Source organism: Puntigrus tetrazona, chromosome 4 (assembly GCF_018831695.1).
Source record: "Puntigrus tetrazona isolate hp1 chromosome 4, ASM1883169v1, whole genome shotgun sequence".
Lineage (NCBI taxonomy): Eukaryota > Metazoa > Chordata > Actinopteri > Cypriniformes > Cyprinidae > Puntigrus > Puntigrus tetrazona.
In genome coordinates, this window is record NC_056702.1 from 24002405 (window position 1) to 24022363 (window position 19959).

Sequence of the window (19959 nt, forward strand, 5' to 3'; positions counted from 1 at the left end):
GTAGGATTTTGTGTATAAATGTACTGTGACACATTTAAAATATATTCTGACAGCTTCTCTCACTTACTGAAAGAGATTCTTTTTATACAACTTTACTGTCATTACAATATATTTTATTAAATGCTGTGATGACATATTTTATGTCCGAAGCTAATTTCAGTCTCGTGAGGAATCGATTCTATTCATGATACAAACTTCAATTCAATTTGATCTCGAGTTGATTTGTTATTATTTCTGAACAAAACCTTATTATAAATATGAACAAACTTCTCACACACACACACACACACACACACAGACACACACACACACACACACACACACACACTCACACACACACACACACACACACACACACACACACACACACACACACACACACACACACTCACACACACACACACACACACACACACACTGTAGTGCTTGTTGTGTTATTAATGTCTCTGTTCTTCTGTTCAGGGTGTGTTTTTCACACTGGATCCAAACACAGCACACACTGAACTCATACTTTCTGATGAGAACAGAGAGGTGGCGTGTGTGTCTCAGTCTCAGTCGTATCCTGATCATCCAGACAGATTTGATGTGCCTCAGGTGTTGTGTAGAGAGAGTGTGTGTGGGCGCTGTTACTGGGAGACTGAGTGGAGTGGAGGTGTGTTTATATCAGTGTCATATAAGAACATCAGCAGGAAGGGACTGGGTAAAGAGTGTGTGTTTGGATATAATGATCAGTCCTGGAGTTTGATCTGCTCTCCTGACAGATACTACTTCATACACAATAAGATAAAGACTGATCTCTCTGTGAAGCCCATCATCATCAGAAGAAGAAGAACAGGAGAGTATGAAGATATCTACAGAGTAGGAGTGTATGTGGATGAGAGCGCAGGAACTCTGTCCTTCTTCAGCGTCTCTGACTCAATGAGACTCATCCACACAGTCCAGACCACATTCACTCAGACACTCTGTCCTGGGTTTACTGTTTATTTTTTGGATCATCAGTGAAACTGTGTTGATGAATCAGAAGAGACTGATGAGATTCTACCCAGAATGCTTTGAGCTGCATGATGAATCAGTAACAGTGAGATGTTATGAGTCTCTTTGTTACGTGTTCGCGTTTTGTCGTGTGTTTTTTCTTCCCCTCTCTCTTTCTCCGCCCTTTACTCTCTTAGTCACCAGTCATTGGTTCCGTCACCCATCAATCATCATCAGCGCTGACGTCACCCATTCCATAATCTCCAATCATTCCAAACCACCTCAAATAAAAGAGCCCGCCAGACCACCCACAAGCCCCCATTTTGTTTTGCTGTTTGCTTGTTACTTGTTTGGAATACTGATTATTATTGTATATTGTGTTGTTTGATGTTCGTTACTGTGTATTGTTTTCCCGTTCCCTTTTCCACTCATATTGTTAGTTGTCATTCGTTGTGTGTTATGAGGCCGGGGAGAAGTGGACAGGTAAGTCGTCACGTGACATACATTGCAACACGTAGGAATCTACTTTGTATAGGTTAGGGGCGCGTGCCACCCCATGTACTTTTGGTTTTGATCAGAGAGCGTAGTATAAGTTAGGGCGTCACGGACGCTGAAGACATTTTTCTTTTCAATAATTATTGTTGGTAGATAGTCTAGGGGAAGTTAAGTAGCTGGCGACGGTTTTGATTTATTTTCTTTACTTTAGCACCGCCCTCGTCTCTTCTTCCCGTTCCCTTAGTCTTGTGTTTTTTTGTTCCTGTAAATAATGTAAATAGTGTACGTATATATACCTTTTTCCATTTTGTTCTATCACCATTGCACCTCTTGTATTTAATCATCACCTACACAAATAAAATTATTATCTTGTACATTAGTTTGCACTGTTTTCTTTGTCCCACACATTATCGCACATTTTCAATGTCTATCTTTTTAAATGTTATACCCTGTACCCCTAGACCTACGTGGGGTCGTAACATTTTTGGGGCTCGTCCGGGATATTTAAAACCCATCCCAAGACATTAAGAAGCTGTGCGTATCGTTGTGTTGTGACAAAGTGATACCTTTGTATAGGTCTGGAAACTGTAGTGTTGCTCTCTGTATGTTTGGTACTGGCAGTAAGCATGGCCTCATTTGATTTGGAAGTATTTATTAGTAAACCATCCATTAAACAATTCGACAGTTGTAGAAAAGATGATCTGATACAAATTGCAGACCATTATAAAATTCGGTTGTAAGGCAAGCCCTTAAGAAAAATATCAAAAAGTGATATTCGACAAATTGACGGAGTTGAGGATTTTTGTGATCGCTGGCGTCGATGTTGCAGAGACCGGGTCGCTTAGTGCTGACGCGCGCAACCGGCTAGTGCCTGTTCCTTGGAGGAAGGGCAGAGCGAGACAGACGCCGAGGTTGAGGCGGAGGCCGAGGCCATGGCCGCCTTGCCGCCTTTTACCCGTTTTCTCCTACTTCTGCTGGGTCCAAGCAGGATGGACGATTGAAAGTCCGCTTGGCCCGTTTACAGTATGAGGCACAGGAAAGGGCTCAGGCGCGTCAGGCTGAGTTGGACCTGAGGCTCGAAATCCGCGAGGCTTGAGATCGAGGCTGAGAAAGAGGTGAAGCTGCGACAGCTCGAGTTGGACTCTAAGAGTTCTGCTAGAATTACTGTGCAGTCTTCTGTTTCTGCTCAAGTTGTTGATCCATCCTCACCCATGTTTGACGTTAGCAAGCATATTTCGTTAGTGCCTCCGTTTAGGGAGACTGAGGTTGATACGTATTTTAGCGCTTTCGAGCGTGTCGCATCCTCATTTTGTTGGCCGAAAGATGTTTGGTCCCTTCTTCTCCAGTGCAAATTGGTTGGCAAGGCACAGGAGGTTTGTTCAACGTTGTCCTTAGAGGAGAGTCTACAATACGAGACCGTTAAATCAGCCATTCTCCGTGCTTACGAGCTTGTACCTGAAGCATACAGACAGCGATTTAGACATCATAAAAAACAGAACAGTCAGACTTTTGTTGAATTTGCGCGCGAAAGGCATTCTCTTTGATAAGTGGTGTAACGCGAGTAAGGTAGCAGACTTTAATTACGTTAAGAGAATTAATGTTGTTGGAGGAATTTAAAGATTGTTTGCCCGAACGTGTCGTTGTATACCTGAACGAACAAAAAGTTGTTTCGTTGTCGCAAGCAGCGGTGTTTGCGGATGAGTTTGTGCTTACGCACAAGAGCGTGTATACTTCCGTGCGGTCAGATAAAACTCCTTCTGTTCAGTCCCAGCCTTCCCGTGTGAAGCCGGTGTCTCTGCAATCTAGAGAGACGAGGGAATGTTTTTACTGCCATAAACAAGGGCATGTAATAGCAGATTGTGTGACATTAAAGCGCAAGCAACAACAACCACCGCCTAAAAGTGTGGGGTTTGTAAATTCTGTCCCTGGTTTTAGTAACGTGTCGCCTGTTGAGGATTGTGCTGACCCTAGCTATAAGCCGTTCTTGTGTAAGGGGTTAATTTCATTTTCTGGAAAACCCGAAGATCAACGGGAAATTCAGATGCTCAGAGATACGGGAGCCGCGTACTCGCTTTTTGGTCGAAAGTGCGTTACCTTTGTCGGATCAGTAATTCTGTGGGTCGAGTATTCTAGTGCAAGGGATTGAAATGGGCTTACGTAAAGGCACCCTTACACCGAATACACTTGCAATGTGAGCTAGTTACCGGGTTTGTGTTGGTCGCTGTTCGCCCTTCTCTTCCTATTAAGGGAGTTTCGTTCATTCTTGGCAATGATTTAGCGGGTGGTAAAGTAATGCCAGCTTTAGAGGTTGTTGATCATCCTTGTAGTGTTTCTGGCCCGGATGAGTTGTATAAGAGTTACCCTGATGTCTTCCCGCATGCGTTTTGACGCGCCCAGTCACGGAAGATGATCGATTCTGTTGACTTGTCAGAGTCATTTTTAGCTCCTATGCTTGCTGAAAATGTGGAAAAGTAGAGAATGTTACTTTTGGCAAACGACAAGCAGAGACAATAAGTTTGAAATTAGACAGTGATTTTCTAAATGTACCTGTGTCTCGGTCACAAATTATCACTGCGCAGAAAGAAGACGGATCTTTGGCGAAATGTTTCCAATCTGCTGTCTCTCCAAAGGATAGCAAGGAAAAGGTTGCTTATTTTGTGGAGGACGGCCTGTTAATGCGCAAATGGTACTCCAATACTGAAACTGGCGCTGACTGGAATATCGTGTATCAGATTGTTATTCCTTCTGCTTATCGTCAGCATGTCTTGTGTTTAGCGCACGATCATGTATTGTCAGGGCATCTTGGTATCACGAAAAACATACAATAGACTTCTTAGACATTTTTTTGGCCAGGATTAAAGAAAGATGTCGTTGAATTTTCCCGAACTTGCCACACTTGTCAGAGCGTGGGGAAACCGAATCAGGTCGTTCCTCCAGCTCCGCTTTCTCCTATTCCAGTTCTCGGAGAACCCTTTGAACATGTTATTATTGACTGTGTCGGCCCGCTCCTAAAACAAAGTCAGGGAATCAGTTTCTGTTAACAATCATGTACACTGCTACAAGATTCTCAGAGGCAATTCCACTTCGCAAAATTACTGCTCCTGTGATTATCAAAGCCTTGATAAAGTCTTTTTCTACATTTGGTTTACCAAAAATTGTACAGACTGACCAAGGAACCAATTTCATGTCTAAGATATTTAATCAGGTTTTAAAATCACTTTCCATCACCCATAGAATATCAAGTGCGTATCATCCGGAGAGTCAAGGCACACTTGAAAGGTTTCACCAGACTCTTAAGTCTATGTTAAAGAAGTACTGTGCTGACACTAATAGGGATTGGGATGAAGGTGTCCCATTGGTATTGCTTGCAGTCCGTGAAACGGTGCAGGAGTCACTCTGGTTCAGTCCTGCTGAGCTTGTTTTCGGTCATACGGTTCGAGGACCACTCAAACTGTTAAAAGAAAACAATGGAAATTGAGAAAAGCCCTAAGACTAATGTGCTCAACTATGTTAGTCGGTTTAGAGAACGGTTACATAAAGCTTGCGATTTGGCAAAAGAGTCGCTTACAGCTGCGCAGAACGTGATGAAGCGACGGTATGACTCTAAGGCTGTCCCGCGTTCTTTTCAAGCTGGTGACCGAGTTCTTGTGTTGTTGCCCATCCCAGGGTCTGCCTTGTCTGCCTGCTTTTCTGGTCACTTACGTTGTGCAAGAGAAATTGAGTGAGACAGACTATGTAATTTGTACTCCTGAAAGGAAACGCCAGTCAAGAGTGTGTCACATAAACATGTTGAAGGCGTATCATCATATAGAGTCTCCACAAGTGAAAGCTGATGAGGTGGCAGCTACACCTGTTGTTTCTTCAGTCGCTGTAGTTGGCGAGGTTACATCTCCTGCTCTGGTATCTGCTGCTGATGAGGATGGCCTTGTGTTGCGAAATGCTCCTCAACAGTGCGCCTGGCTAAGCAATTCAGAAATGCTGGGAAGTTGCCTTCAATTCTCTCTCACTTGTCTGAGTTACAACAACGTGACATTATACAGTTAATTCACAAATTTCCCACTCTATTTAATGACACCCCTACGCAGACCTCAGTGTTACAATATGATATAAATGTCAATAATTCTCCCCTATCAAACAACACGCTTACCGCATTAACCCGTAAAGCGAGCTGTTATGAGGAAGGAAGTCAAATACCTTGCTGAAAATGACCTAGCTACTCACAGTTGTAGTCCGTGGAGTTCTCCGCATGTTCTTGTGCCTAAACCAGACGGAACGTTTCGTTTTTGCACGGATTATCGTAAGGTTAATGCTGTTACGGTACCTGATTGCTTTCCCTTCCCGTATGGAAGATTGTGTGGACAACCTTGGGGCTGCCCGTTTTGTCACTAAATTAGACTTGCTGAGAGGTTACTGGCAGGTGCCATTGACTCCACGAGCTTCAGAGATTTCTGCCTTTGTAACACCAGATCACTTCATCCAATATAAAGTTATGGCCTTCGGGTTGCGCAAATGCACCAGCTACATTTCAAAGGTTGGTGAATACAATTTTGTCAGGTGTCTCAAATTGTAATGCCTACCTAGACGATTTGGTAGAGTGCTCGTCTGAATGGTCAGAACACATGGTTCGTTGTTAACCACTGTCTTTACACGACTTGCCAAAGCTACACTCACACTAAATTTGACCAAATGCGAATTTGGTCAAGCAACAGTTAACTACCTCGGTAAAGAAGTTGGTCAAGGTCAGGTTCGTCCCGTTGCTGGCAAAGTTTCCGCCATAGCCGAATTCCTGTTCCTACCACCAGATGCGAGAGTTGCACCGATTTTTAGGCATGGCTGGATACTATCGCAGTTTTTGTCTGAATTTTTCCAGTGTGGCCTGTTCCCTCACAAATTTACTTCTAGTCCAACCCATCAATTCGTTTGGTCATCTGAGTGCCAGCAGGCATTTGAGAATATCAAAGCGTTGTTATGCTGTACCCCTGTTCTCGCTGCTCCAGACGCCTCGATCCCTTTTAAATTGGAAGTCGATACGAGTGCCATAGGTGCCGGTGCCGCATCCTCCAAGAAGACCAAAGTGGCGTTGAACATCCTGTATGTTATTTTTCTCGGAAATTTAATAAACACCAGCTCAACTATTCCACCATCGTAAAAAGAAGCTCTTGCGTTACTGTTAGCACTACAATTTTTCAAGTTTACATCGGATCCAGTTCTGTTCCTGTTACTATCTACACAGATCACAATCCTTTAGGTTTCCTTTCCGCATGTACAATCAGAATCAGCGTCTTATGCGCTGGGCTTTGATCATACAAATTTATAATCTTGAAATTTGCCACAAGAAAGGAGTAGGCAATGTAGTGGCAGATGCTCTTTCTAGATGTGGTTAGTTGTTTTTGGATGGTGTTGTGATTGTTAACAAACAATATTGTTATATGTTTGTTCTTATGGGTGGGGGTGTTACGTGTTCGCGTTTTGTCGTGTGTTTTTCTTCCCTCTCTCTGTTCTCCGCCCTTTACTCTCTTAGTCACCAGTCATTGGTTCCCGTCACCCATCAATCATCATCAGCGCTGACGTCACCCATTCCGCAATCTCCAATCATTCCAAACCACCTCAAATAAAAGAGCCCGCCAGACCACCCACAAGCCCCCATTTTGTTTTGCTGTTTGCTCGTTACTTGTTTGGAATACTGATTATTATTGTATATTGTGTTGTTTGATGTTCGTTACTGTGTATTGTTTTCCCGTTCCTTTTCCACTCATATTGTTAGTTGTCATTCGTTTGTGTGTTATGAGGCCGGGAGAAGTGGACAGGTAAGTGCGCTCACGTGACATACATTGCAACACGTAGGAATCTACTTTGTATAGGTTAGGGCGCGTGCCACCCATGTACTTTTGGTTTTGATCAGAGAGCGTAGTATAAGTTAGGGAAGGCCACGGACGCTGAAGACATTTTCTTTTCAATAATTATTGTTGGTAGATAGTCTAGGGGAAGTTAAGTAGCTGGAGACGGTTTTGATTTATTTTCTTTACTTTAGCACCGCCATCGTCTTTTCTTCCCGATCCCTTCGTCTTGTGGTTTTTGTTTCTGTAAATAATGTAAATAGTGTACGATATATACCTTTTTCCTTTTGTTCTATCACCATTGCACCTCTTGTATTTAATCATCACCTACACAAATAAAAATATTATCTTGTACATTAGTTTGCACTGTTTTCTTTGTCCCACACACTATACGCACGTTTTTAATGTCTATCTTTTTAAATGTTATACCCCTGTACCCCTGTATTTTTTAGTGCTGAACAAAGGATGTCAAAGAACAAAAGCATTTGTATTGGTGCAGTGGGAACATAAACACAAATAAGAGTAAAACAGAGTTTTCATAAAAAGCTCTGACTTTTAATAATTTACCTTTCACTATTTCATCTACATCATATGACACTGGCTTAAAATTTTCATTGAACAAGATAGCAACCCCACTCACATTTGAGAAGTGACTTAACACAGGTACACCTTTGACTCTCTTTCATCCAGTCAACTGTATTTTCTGAGCTACTATGAGTCTCCTGTAAAAAGTGTTGTGTATGTTCTTCTGTTCTATTTAATGGAAAATCTGTGCTCTTTTTTAACGTTATTTGCACCATTAACATTCATAGATGCAATGTGTATCCCATTCATAACATCATATAAAAGAAAAGCAAAAAGAAGAAACAGAAAAACTTAACTTCATCACTCATTACAAGAGGAAGAAACTTTCTTCTTAAACAGCGTCATTACTTAGAGAGTTATTTACTTTAACCACGATTTTTTTTAGCCTATACGTTTCTCTATCAGTGAAAAAATCACTGGCCATCAGAAATTTTGCTTGATCAACAAACTGTTTTAGGTCTGGGAAGTATTCTTGTACTTTTACACCTCTTTTATTCTTTGTCGACTTGAGGAACAACTTTATATCCTCAAGACCGTAACTGCGAGGTGTGACTTCTCCCTGTGACAGACCCACACTACACTCTGATGAGTCGCTGTCGCTCTCGGTTTCTAGCATGTTCTTATCTTGGTCATTATCTGTCCTGCTTACTTTAGCTTCTAAACACTTACTCCTCTTTTTCCTCTTTTTTTTGGGGGGGTTTTGAAGCATGATTGCTCTTGCTCCGGGAACACTTGTGCTGCTTCATCCATTACACAGATTTGATTTTCTCCACCATTAGTAATTTCAGGCAAAACATTAGAGTTTATCTCAGCACGCTCAGTCTGAAGAAAGCCTGACTCTGTATCAGCTTCTACCGTCCTTTCCACCACATTTTCCACCACAGCTGAAACTATTTCCTGGATTTCCTCCTCGGAATCCTTTCTATTTTCACCTGTTCCATCCTTGTTTGTATCTCCTTCCTCATTATTTTTATTTGGGCAATTCCGAATTACATGCCCTGTCTGTCCACATCCAAAACACTTGACTTTACCAGTAGAGACAAAAATAGCGTAGCTAAAATCATCAATTCTGAAGCTTAGCGTTAAATCCAAGTCAGCGTCATCCGGGATGATCATATGTACAAACCTCCTAAACGACACACGATATGTTTCAGTAATGGTGACTGGCTACTGATTGGTATTTTCTTTATAGGGGAAACTATTTTTCCATAACGTGCCAAAGCTTGCGTAGGATCTCGCCACTAACAATTGGCGGTACATTGGACAAAATTACTCGTTTGGCTGGTAAAGAAAGTGGAAGAACCGAAACAAATTCCCCGTCAATGACAATTCCTCTTTCTACCAGCTCGTTTGCCTTGTTTACGTTATCCAGAAAGACGACAATTGCGCTTATTCATTCTAGACGCGGATAAAACGCTAGAATGTCCACTACTTCTCCAACAGCCAGACAACAGGCTTCGATGCTCACCACAGACGCTACTTTAACAGCGTGACGCCTCGTGAGCGAACTCAGCGCGTTTACTTCACGGGCCGACATGCTTCCTCCACGGAAGACACTCGCCCTCAAAACTACACAAATAAAGATACAAGCCAAACAAAAATAAAGAAAAGAAAAGAAAAGATAAGATGAGAAAAGAAAAGATAAGAAAAGATAGAAAACCGCTTCACTCACGCCTTTCCCACGACGCTCCACACACCTGCGCTCACGCCCACGCTCACGCTCACACTCACACCGGAAGTGAGAGAGAGAGAGAGAGACAGAGAGAGAGACAGAGACAGAGAGAGAGAGACAGAGACAGAGAGACAGAGACAGAGAGAATTTTTGAATTTTTAACCAAACATTTATTTCACAACTTTTCCACTTTTAAGACAATTCTAATACAATTAATGACTCACAATAAAAATTTACATTTGCATTCATCACTGTAACAGACAAGAGAAAATTAAGAATCCATCTACAACAGAGCAAATTGCATCATTGTAGCACCACTGAGCCGAAAAAAAAATTAAGTCTTTCATCATATTATAAAATTTAAAATCAACCCACACTCTTGCTTTTATCCGATTTCTAAAAATAGATACAACTTCACATCCTTCTGACCCTTCTATTTTGTTCCTCCTGCTTAAATACACTGCCATTTTTGCTTCACCCACAATGAAATTTAAAAGTTGACATTTTATCTTGTTTTTCGCTGAATATCGATATCCAAGAATAAAACTCTGCACAGTAAAAATTTCATCTAGCTTACCAAGCAACAGTGTAAGAAAATCAAATAAATAACACAATCTTGTACACTCCATAAAGCAATGAAAAATAGTTTCTTTTTCTCCACAAAAAGGACACTGGTTACAGACATTTGGATTAATAACATGCACAAAAGAATTGACAGCAACTGCGCCGTACAAAATTCTCCACTGGAGGTCCCCCACCTTTTTTTCCAAAGGAGGTTTATAAAAAACTCTCCACACAGGTTTTATACTCTGATCCAAACCTAGTTTGTTTCTCCAAACAGTATCAGATCTTCCATTTAAAGACTTCAAATTTAAAATTTTAACACAGCTTTTGTATAGTTTTTTACTATCAGCTTCATTAATAGTTAACTCCTCCAAATTTTTAACAAATCCCGTCTGCACCTTTAAGATCAGGAGTAATAAAAACCTCTGAAAAGGATCATTGTTATTTGGAACCACCTTTCCTTCATCATAACTTATAAGAACAGATTTTTCTTCTACAGTAATCTTCTGTTTTAAGAGATCCAGTAATTTCCTTACTAATCTTGTTGATTTAAACCCAATGCAAGAAGCAACTTTTTGTGAGTTATTTAACTCAGGACCTCCAGCAGCTATAATGTCAAAAAAATTTAACTTTTCTTGCTCTACAGAATGCATTTTCGAAACCCCAAGTAGTTTCACTTAAAACATCAAACCTAGCTCCAAACACAATAGGCTCTTCCAATAACCAATATAAAGACAAACCAAAAGCCCCTCTTCTTTTCTTAAAAAAACTCCAGATTTTAAAAACCCCTTTATAAAATGGGGTCAGTCCACTCAGCTGAATTTTACTAGAGTCCATTAAGAACAAAGTAGAATCCAGTCCCAGTCCTCCGGCTTGACTCAAAATAAATTTTGCAACATTCCTCCACACAAGATCTTCTGGTCCAGTTAAAAATCTTTGAATAAATTGTAGACGAAAAAGTTGCTCCTCTGCTGGCCAGATGTACAAGCCCTTGACCCCTTCCTCCTTAGGGAGATACAGTACACTCTGGGGTACCCAGTGAAACTTAGTCCAAAAAAAGTCCACAATAAGAGCCTGTAGTTTTGCAAGAAGTCCACTTGGGGGTTCTGTACATGCCAAGCGATGCCAGAATGTTGAAGCAACCAAATTATTGATGATTATGGTGCGTCCTCTAAATGACATTTTAGGCCACAGCCATTTCCACTTTTCCAGTCGTCCTTTTGTTTTTTCTAAAACACCCTCCCAGTTTTTGCAATGTCGAATCTTCTCCAAGGTATACACCTAAATATTTAAAGCCATTTTTCTTCCATTCAAGTCCAGCAGGTAGATTAGGGAGACATTTAGCCTCCCACTTTCCACATATAACAGCTTCACTCTTATTCCAGTTTACCTTAGCTGAAGACAGCTTTCCAAAGTCATCAATCATTATTCTTAAATTATCTACTTCTTGCTTATTCACAAAAACAACAACATCATCAGCATAAGCCGACAGCTTGATTTTAAAATCACATTGTGGTATACTCCAGCCATCAATCTTTGCCCTTATTCTCACTAACAATGGTTCAATAGCTAAAGCGTACAACATGCCTGACAAAGCACATCCTTGCCTTATGCCCCTTGTGATCTTAAAAGGAGCACTCAGGCCACCATTAATTTTAAGTATACTCTCAATGTTTCCATACAACACCCCAATTATTTTAATAAAACTCGGGCTGAAACCAAACTCTCTTAGCGTCTGCCAGAGGTAGTTATGCTCAACCCGGTCAAAAGCTTTTTCTTGGTCCAAGGAAATGAGACCAACATTTAAACCCAATGATCTAGAGATATCAAAAATGTCTCTGATTAAATAAATGTTATCAAAAATAGATCTATTAGGTACACAGTATGTCTGGTCCACATGGATGACCCAACCAATCGCCTCTTTTAATCTAATTGCTAAGGCTTTAGACAAAATTTTAAAATCAGAGCATAGGAGTGAAACAGGTCGCCAGTTCTTTATATTTCTGAGGTCACCTTTCTTCGGTAAAAGGGTGATGACCGCTCTTCTGCAGCTCATAGGCAGCAACCCTCTGGTCAAACTGTCATTGAGCATTTCTAGCAGATCATCTCCTAACACAGCCCAGAGTGACTTATAAAACTCGACTGGGATACCATCAATCCCCGGAGCTTTCCCACACTCCATACTCTTTAGGGCATCATACAATTCACCTTTCGTTAAAGGTTTTTCCAGTCCAGCATTTGTCCCTTCCGGAACCTTAGGTAGACCCTCATAAAAGCAACTGGCTATCTCTTCCACCTCCGTGTATTCACTCCTGTACAGCTCTGAATAAAAAGCCACTGCTCTTTTCCTAATCTCCTTAGGCTCTGTGATTTCTGTGCCAGATTCTGATAATAAAGAATGCATAATTCTATTTAAGCCATTCTTTTTTTTTTCAACCAAAGAAAAACTTGGTTGGACCATCCATTTGTGCTGCACTTTGAAATCTTGATCGTACCAGAGCACCCTGTGCCCTAATACCCAACAAATCATCTAAAGCTTTCTTTTTATTTTTGAGAACTTTAATACGTTCTCTATCTCTCACCAATTCCAAGGAATTTTGTATCTCTAAAATTTCCTTCTCTAGAGCTTCCAACATTTGGGAAGTGTTCTTAGAAGCATTGAGAGTATATAAACGGCACAGTTGCTGTATCTGTATTTTTCCATTATCCCACCATTGTTGCAGAGAAACAAAGGATGACTTCCTATTCCTAAAATTTTCCCAAAAAAGATTTAAAACCTCACAAAACAATTTGTCTTGCAGTAGACCAATATTAAAATGCCAATATGCACTTCTTGGTTTAACATTGTTAATAAATATATTACAGCTAACCAAACAATGATCAGAAAAAAACCTACAGGTGAAATTACACAACACTTAATGGTATTAAAATGGTGTTTAAAACAATACCACCTGTCTAGTCTAGCCATTGTTATATGATATTCTCTCACTTGTGTCCACGTATACTGTCTGTGGGTTCTGTTCAACACTTTCCAAATATCATATAAATCATGTTCTTTTGTAATCTGTCGCAGAACGCGTTGCGATTCCATATGAGGTTCTTTGTGATTCCTATCAACATTATCATTTTCTGTGCAGTTAAAGTCACCCCCAATAAATAGATATTCTTCAGGTTTACAATTTTCTACTACCTCTCTAGCTTTGTTTAAAAACAAAACCCTTTCACCTCCCAAAACCGGTGCATATATATTTATAAATACAACAAAGAAATGTTCAAACTCAACTCTTACTTTCAGTAACTGTCCCTCAACTATATTTTCCACCTCAAAAGAAACTGGAATTATATTTTTCCTTAATAAAATGGCTACACCTCCACTGATATTAGTCTTATGACTCATAATCACCTCCCCTCCCTCCATTTTCCATTCACTTTCATTTTGAACATCAGTATGAGTCTCCTGAACAAACATGACATCAATTTGTTTTTGCTTAATCAATTCAAACAGCATTGCTCTTTTTCTATAATCCTGCCCAGTTTCAGATTACTCATGAATAAATGAATAAAAAAAGAGACTGAGCATAACAAAAACAAAAATTTAACAAAGAAAAAAGAAAAATTAAAACATTGCCTTTTCATCATTCAATATGGTTGATCTCAACTTTTGAACAATTTTCTTCAACCTGTATATTTCTTGTTCTGTAAGACCCCCATCCCTTTTTCTTTCATTGACACGCTTGCTGACTCTAAAAACAACTCCGATCAGGAAAAAATCCTCTACTTGACTCCCTTCATTCCTTTTGTACTCTGCAGAAAAGCTTTGATCTTTTCAAGGGTATAAGCATTCCTTTCAGGTCTCCTAAGAGAAACTGAATCAGCTGAGCTCACAGATTCACTCTCACTCTCTGTTAAAGAGTCATCAGAATTACTATGATCGGAAATAACTTCATGACCTATCTTCTCTTTCATCTGTTTTTCCTGAACCCGTTCTTTCCTTTGCTTTTTCCCCCTTCTCTTCCCAGTAGTTTTTCTTTTCAATGTTGGTGTTTTAAAAAGACTGTCATCATCCGTCATATCAATGTCCCTAGACGCTTTCTGCTTCCACAAGACTACTAACAGCATCATTTGCAGTTTCAGTTGTGCCCTGTACTAGTTTTTCTTCATTATCTCTGTTCACACTTTCTTCAAAGTTAACTCCTTGATCATTTTTTCACCATCCTCATGTTTCTCATTTTCATTTTTATCCCTATCTTCCTCTTGTTGGTTTTTACTCGCAACATTTTCTTCAGGTTCCTCTCCAACATTGTTTTGAATTGTTTCCCGTTCTTCGTTCTCTGGACAACCACGAGCAAGGTGCCCTTCCTGATTGCATTTAAAGCATCTCATTATTTCTGATGTTACATATATGACATAGTCAAAATCGTCAATCCTAAACTTCAGTGCAAGATTCAATTCTTGTCCATTATTAAGAATCATATATACGTGTCTTCGAAAGTAACAATGTGCTTAAGCTGCACGCAGATTTAGAGTTTAAATTAATCTTTTTTATCTATGCGATACAACTTTCCCATGCCTTGCCAGTTCCTTTCAATCACGTCATCTTTGATAAACGGTGGAACATTTGACAATAAAATCCTCTTTCGCTGGTTGCATCAAAGGCAGAGAGAGAGACAGAGAGAGAGAGAGAGAGAGAGAGAGAGAGAGAGAGAGAGAGAGAGAGAGAGAGAGAGAGAGAGAGAGAGAGAGAGAGAGAGAGAGAGAGAGAGAGAGAGAGAGAGAGAGAGAGACAGAGAGAGACAGAGAGAGAGAGAGAGAGACAGAGAGAGAGAGAGAGACAGAGAGAGAGAGAGAGACAGAGAGAGAGAGAGAGAGAGAAGAGAGAGAGAGAGACAGAGAGAGACATAGAGAGAGACAGAGAGAGAGAGAGAGAGAGAGAGAGAGAGAGAGAGAGAGAGAGAGAGAGAGAGACAGAGAGAGAGAGAGAGAGAGAGAGAGAGAGAGAGAGAGAGACAGAGAGAGAGAGAGAGAGAGAGAGAGAGAGAGAGAGAGAGAGAGAGAGAGAGAGAGAGAGAGAGAGAGAGAGAGAGAGAGAATTTTTGAATTTTAAAACTCATTTATTACATGTAACAAAAACATGTTCATCTCTTTTTACGTATATCATATTATAAAAAACAAAATGAAAAAACAAATTATATATATATAAAAAATAACCCATATAGACACAGACATAACCATTGAAGAATTACAACAACTGTGTGAAAAACAATTCTCCTTCTAAGATGGAACACAAAGCACCATAGTTGCACCATTTCTGTTCAAACATGGGAAGGTCATTCATAGATTTATAGAAATTAAAATCAATTAAAACTCTGGATTTAAGTAAAGCTGTAAATAACACAGTGACATCTTGACCGGGCTTTTTGTTCAATCCTGTTTTTTCTACTTGTATATACAGCAAGTTTGGCTTGACCCACAAAAAATTCAGCAACTGGCAATCAAGACTTTACTCTTCTTGTACTTAACCCCAAAATAAAAGTTTCAACAGAAAATAAAACATTAAAACAATTAAAAGACTTCTTAAAATATTAAAGAGAGAACCTAATCTAGAACATTCCATAAAAGCATGAAATACAGTTTCTCTTTAAAACAAAAAGGACAATCGGCACTGATGTCAGGGTTTAAAACAGAAACAAAAGCATTGACAGCAATAGCTCCATGAAGAACTCTCCACTGTATATCCCCTACTCTCTTAGCTATTGGTGGCTTATACAAGACCCTCCATTCTGGCTTAATGTCTTCATTTAGATTAAAATATGAACGCCATGGTGTATCAACCTTTGTCCCTAAAACCTTCTTGTTAAAAACCAGCACACACATTTTATAAAATAGTTTTCCAGTGACTAAAAAGAAATTAAAAGGCAGAGTTTTAAAAACTGTTTTTAAAAACACACTGTTACAATCACCAAGCTTAGGAGACATCATCAAAGTTGGAAAACAGTCTTTACTATCAGGAGTTTTCACCCCTTCAAAATAGTCCAACAATAATTGTCTCTCTTCCTCCGTAAGCATTGACTGCCATTTCATCAAGAGCTGAGTAACAAACCGGGTGGAGGTTATCTTTAAAACAGAGGAAACCTCCTCTGTATTTGAAAAAATAGGTCCTGTTACATCCAGCAATTGGCCCAGGGTGGTGATCTTTGCAGTGCAGAGATTTTTACTTAAGACTGGAAAAAACAGTCCGTGGCTGAAATGTCCAGACGGCCTCCAAACACAACTGGCTCTTTTAAAAGCCAATAAAGAGAATTAAAACATTGTGTCCTCTGAAAATTAAAAAGGTTCCAAACTTTAAAAAGATTACGATAAAATACTGGTAAAGCAGACATGTCCAACTTGAGAGAGTCCAGAAGGAAGAGAGATCTGTCCATCTGTAGACCCCCCAAAGTTTGTAGAATAAAACAAGCAACTTTCTTCCAATAAGAATCAGGGACTCTGCTAGCAGCCTCTGGAATAAACTGCAGACGAAAAGCTGCAGTCCTACTCTGCAGATTAACAAGTCCTTGTCCACCTTCCTCTTTTGGTAAAAACAAAATGCTTTGGGAAACCCAGTGTAGTTTGTCCCAAAAAAAATCCACCAGGATGGCCTGTAACTCCGCAAGCAGCTTTGAAGGAGGATCTGTGCAGGCCAGTTTGTGCCACAAGGATGAAGCAATTAAGTTGTTGATGATTAAAACTCGACCCTTGTAAGACAGATCCGGAGCCAGCCACCTCCACTTAGCAAGACGACCTCTCACTTTATCAACAAGGCCATCCCAGTTTTTCTGTGTGGTAAAATCATCTCCCAGGAAAACTCCCAGGTATTTAAAACCTCCTCTTAATCGCGAATTCCATCTGGAAGTCTTAATTTCTCAGTCCCATTACCACACATCAACGCTTCACTTTTATTCCAGCTTGACTTTTGCAGAAGATAAAACATTAAAATCAGTAAGAATTTGCAACAAATTCTCAATGTCTTTTTTTGATTGCTGATAAAAACAACAACATCATCAGCATAAGCAGACAAATGAACCTTACAGTTTACTATTGGGATATGTAACCCATCTAATTTCAACCTTATCTGTTGCAGTAATGGTTCTATAGCCAGAGAGTAAAGCATCCCTGAAAGGGAGCATCCTTGTCTTACCCCTCGCTGACTTTAAAAGGTTTGCATAAGCCACCATTCACTTTCAGAACACTCTCCACTTCACTGTACAGAACTGAAACCAGCTTTACAAATTTTTGGCAAAAACCAAAAGCTGCCAGACATGACCAAAGATATTTATGCTCGACTCTATCAAAAGCTTTTTCTTGATCAAGGGGAAACTAGTGCACAATCTAGACTTAACAGTCTAGAGACATCTAAAATATCTCGTACCAGAGACATTATCAAAGATTGACCTGTCGGGTATGCAGTAGCTTTGATCCGGGTGGATAACTTGACTAACTACTTTTGCCAATCTTATTGCTAAAACCTTGAGAGCAATTTATAGTCGGAGCATAGAAGGGACACTGGAGCGCCAATTCTTAATTTCTGTTAAGTCTCCCTTTTTGGGAGGAGAGTTAAAAAACAGCTCTACGGGTAACTCAATGGCAAAACGCCCTTCATCTAAGCTTTAGTTGAGCACCGAGAGCAGATCTCCCCCAACTCAGTCCAGAAAGCCTTGTAAAACTCTACAGGTATTCCATCAATACCAGGAGCTTTACCTGACTCCATTCCATTAAGTGCCTCATATAACTCACCCAGGCTCAAAGCTCTGCTGAGATTAGCATTGGATTCTTCCGAAACCTGAGGCAAGTCTTGTAGGAAAGTGTCACTAGTGTCCAAATCTGCCCCACTCTCACTGCTATACAAGTTTCTATAAAACTGGACGGCCCTTCCTCTAATGTCTATGGGGTTTGATAAAAGGCCTCCAGACTCATCTATGCAATGCATGGATACACTTTTTCTGTCCATTCTTTTCTCCAGACTAAAAAAAAATTTTGTTGGGGCATCCATTTGATCTATATTCAAGAAACGAGACCGGATCAAAGCTCCTGTACTTTAACCCCTAAAAGATCACTTAATTGTTTCCTTTTAAGTGAAAGGTTGTTTAAAACATTTTCTCCTCCAGATAAACCGCCAATTCCTGTAGTTTTATTATTGATGTCTCTAGTGTTTGCATGGTTCTTAGAGTCTGTACAGTAGTGTTTTTAGTGTACTGCTGACAAAGTTGCTTAATTTGCACTTTTCCAAAATCCCACCACTGTCGTATGTGAACAGAAAGAATCTTTGGATGCCCTAAAATAGTCCCAGAAACACTTAAAGGTATCTTTAAAACCTTTATCATTTAAAAGGGAGGTGTTAAAATTCCAGTAAGCACTCTTTTGGTTTAATAGAATTTAAAACAAAAGAACAGCAAACCATACTGTGATCAGAAAAACAAACAGGGAAAATAAAACACTTATTAAAAATCCCAAACTGATGTTTAAAAGCATAAAACCTGTCCAACCTAGCCAAAGATAAAAAGCTGTCCCGACTATGACCCCATGTGTACTGTCTATGAGTACCATTGAGCTGTCTCCATACATCACACAGCTCATGTGTTTTGTGACTTCAATAAGTCTCTTTCGAGAGGGCTCATGGGGTTCCAGGTGATTCCTGTCACAACTTTGTTCAGTACAATTAAAATCCCCACCCAAAAATAAAAACTCCTCATTATTACATTGTTGCAGTGTTGAATTAAGTGTGTCTAAAAACAACATTCTTTGAATTCCTGAGGTTGGAGCATAAACACAAATAAAAACTAAAACAGAGGTTTCAAATAGAGCTCGAACCTTTAAAAGTCTTCCTTTTATCACTTCATCAACATCATAAGAAATAGGAGCAAAGTTCTTTGAAAATAAAACTGCGACACCTCCACTGAGGGAGGTGTTGTGACTTAAAACAGTAAACCCATCCCATTCTTTAGCCCAGTCAACAGCATTATTTACATCACTGTGTGTTTCTTGTAGTAAAACAACATCAATTCTTTTCTGGGTGAGAACTTCATATAATGCAGCTCTTTTTCTGATGTCTCGTGCACCATTAACATTCAATGATGCTACAGAGACTTCACCCATCAGAAATAAAAAGATTAAAAAGAAAAACCAACCCATGAAACCGATAATGGTTCAGCTCTTCTCTTCACTTTCTTTACATAACTCAACATTTATCTTGTTCACCAGTTTCTTTAATCTATAAACTTCCTTATTAGTAAAGCAGCCTTCAGAAATTAAACATTTTGACTTCTCCACAAACTGTTTTAGATCTGGAAATATTCATTCACTTTCCTCCTCTTCTATTTTTAGTTGATTTAAGAAAATGTTTAATATCATCTGCTTCATAACATCAGTATCACAGTCAAACTGTGATAAAGAAACCGAAGATGAATCAGATTCATCGTCACTGTCTGTATCTTCATGAATATCAACAGCAGCTTTCTTTGAGTTTTACTTTCTCCAGTGTCATCATTCTTCCTTCTTTTAACCGGGACTTTAAACAGTGTTTGTTCAACCTCCATATCAATGCCATCGTCCTCACAAAAACTTGACATTATTAAAATATTGTCACTTACATTTTCTCTCTCTTGCTTTTCGGTACCGATAGTCTCCGTATTTTGATCTGTAACAGATAACGCGGGCTCCTCCTGGCGCTCAAACAGGCCTCGATGAGTTTGCCGAATCCTCGCGACTGTCTCTGGTTCACCCCGCACCTCCGGAGGCCGATCGCCCGTGAACGAACACGCACGCCCGGTCCTCCACAGGCCGGTCCTCCACAGGCCG

The 19959-nt window shown here is 39.9% G+C and overlaps 1 protein-coding gene and 1 long non-coding RNA gene across 2 annotated transcripts in view; one reads left to right on the plus strand and one right to left on the minus strand.

Annotated features, from left to right (window-relative positions):
• The window catches only part of LOC122342945 (NACHT, LRR and PYD domains-containing protein 12-like), a 510774-nt gene that overhangs the window by 368607 nt on the left and 122208 nt on the right, over positions 1-19959 (plus strand).
• On the minus strand, positions 2569-3832 carry LOC122343187. The gene is made up of 3 exons (XR_006250709.1): positions 3672-3832; positions 3116-3269; positions 2569-2922 (listed from the first exon to the last, which is right to left on the minus strand). It is a non-coding gene; the product is annotated as an uncharacterized LOC122343187 (long non-coding RNA).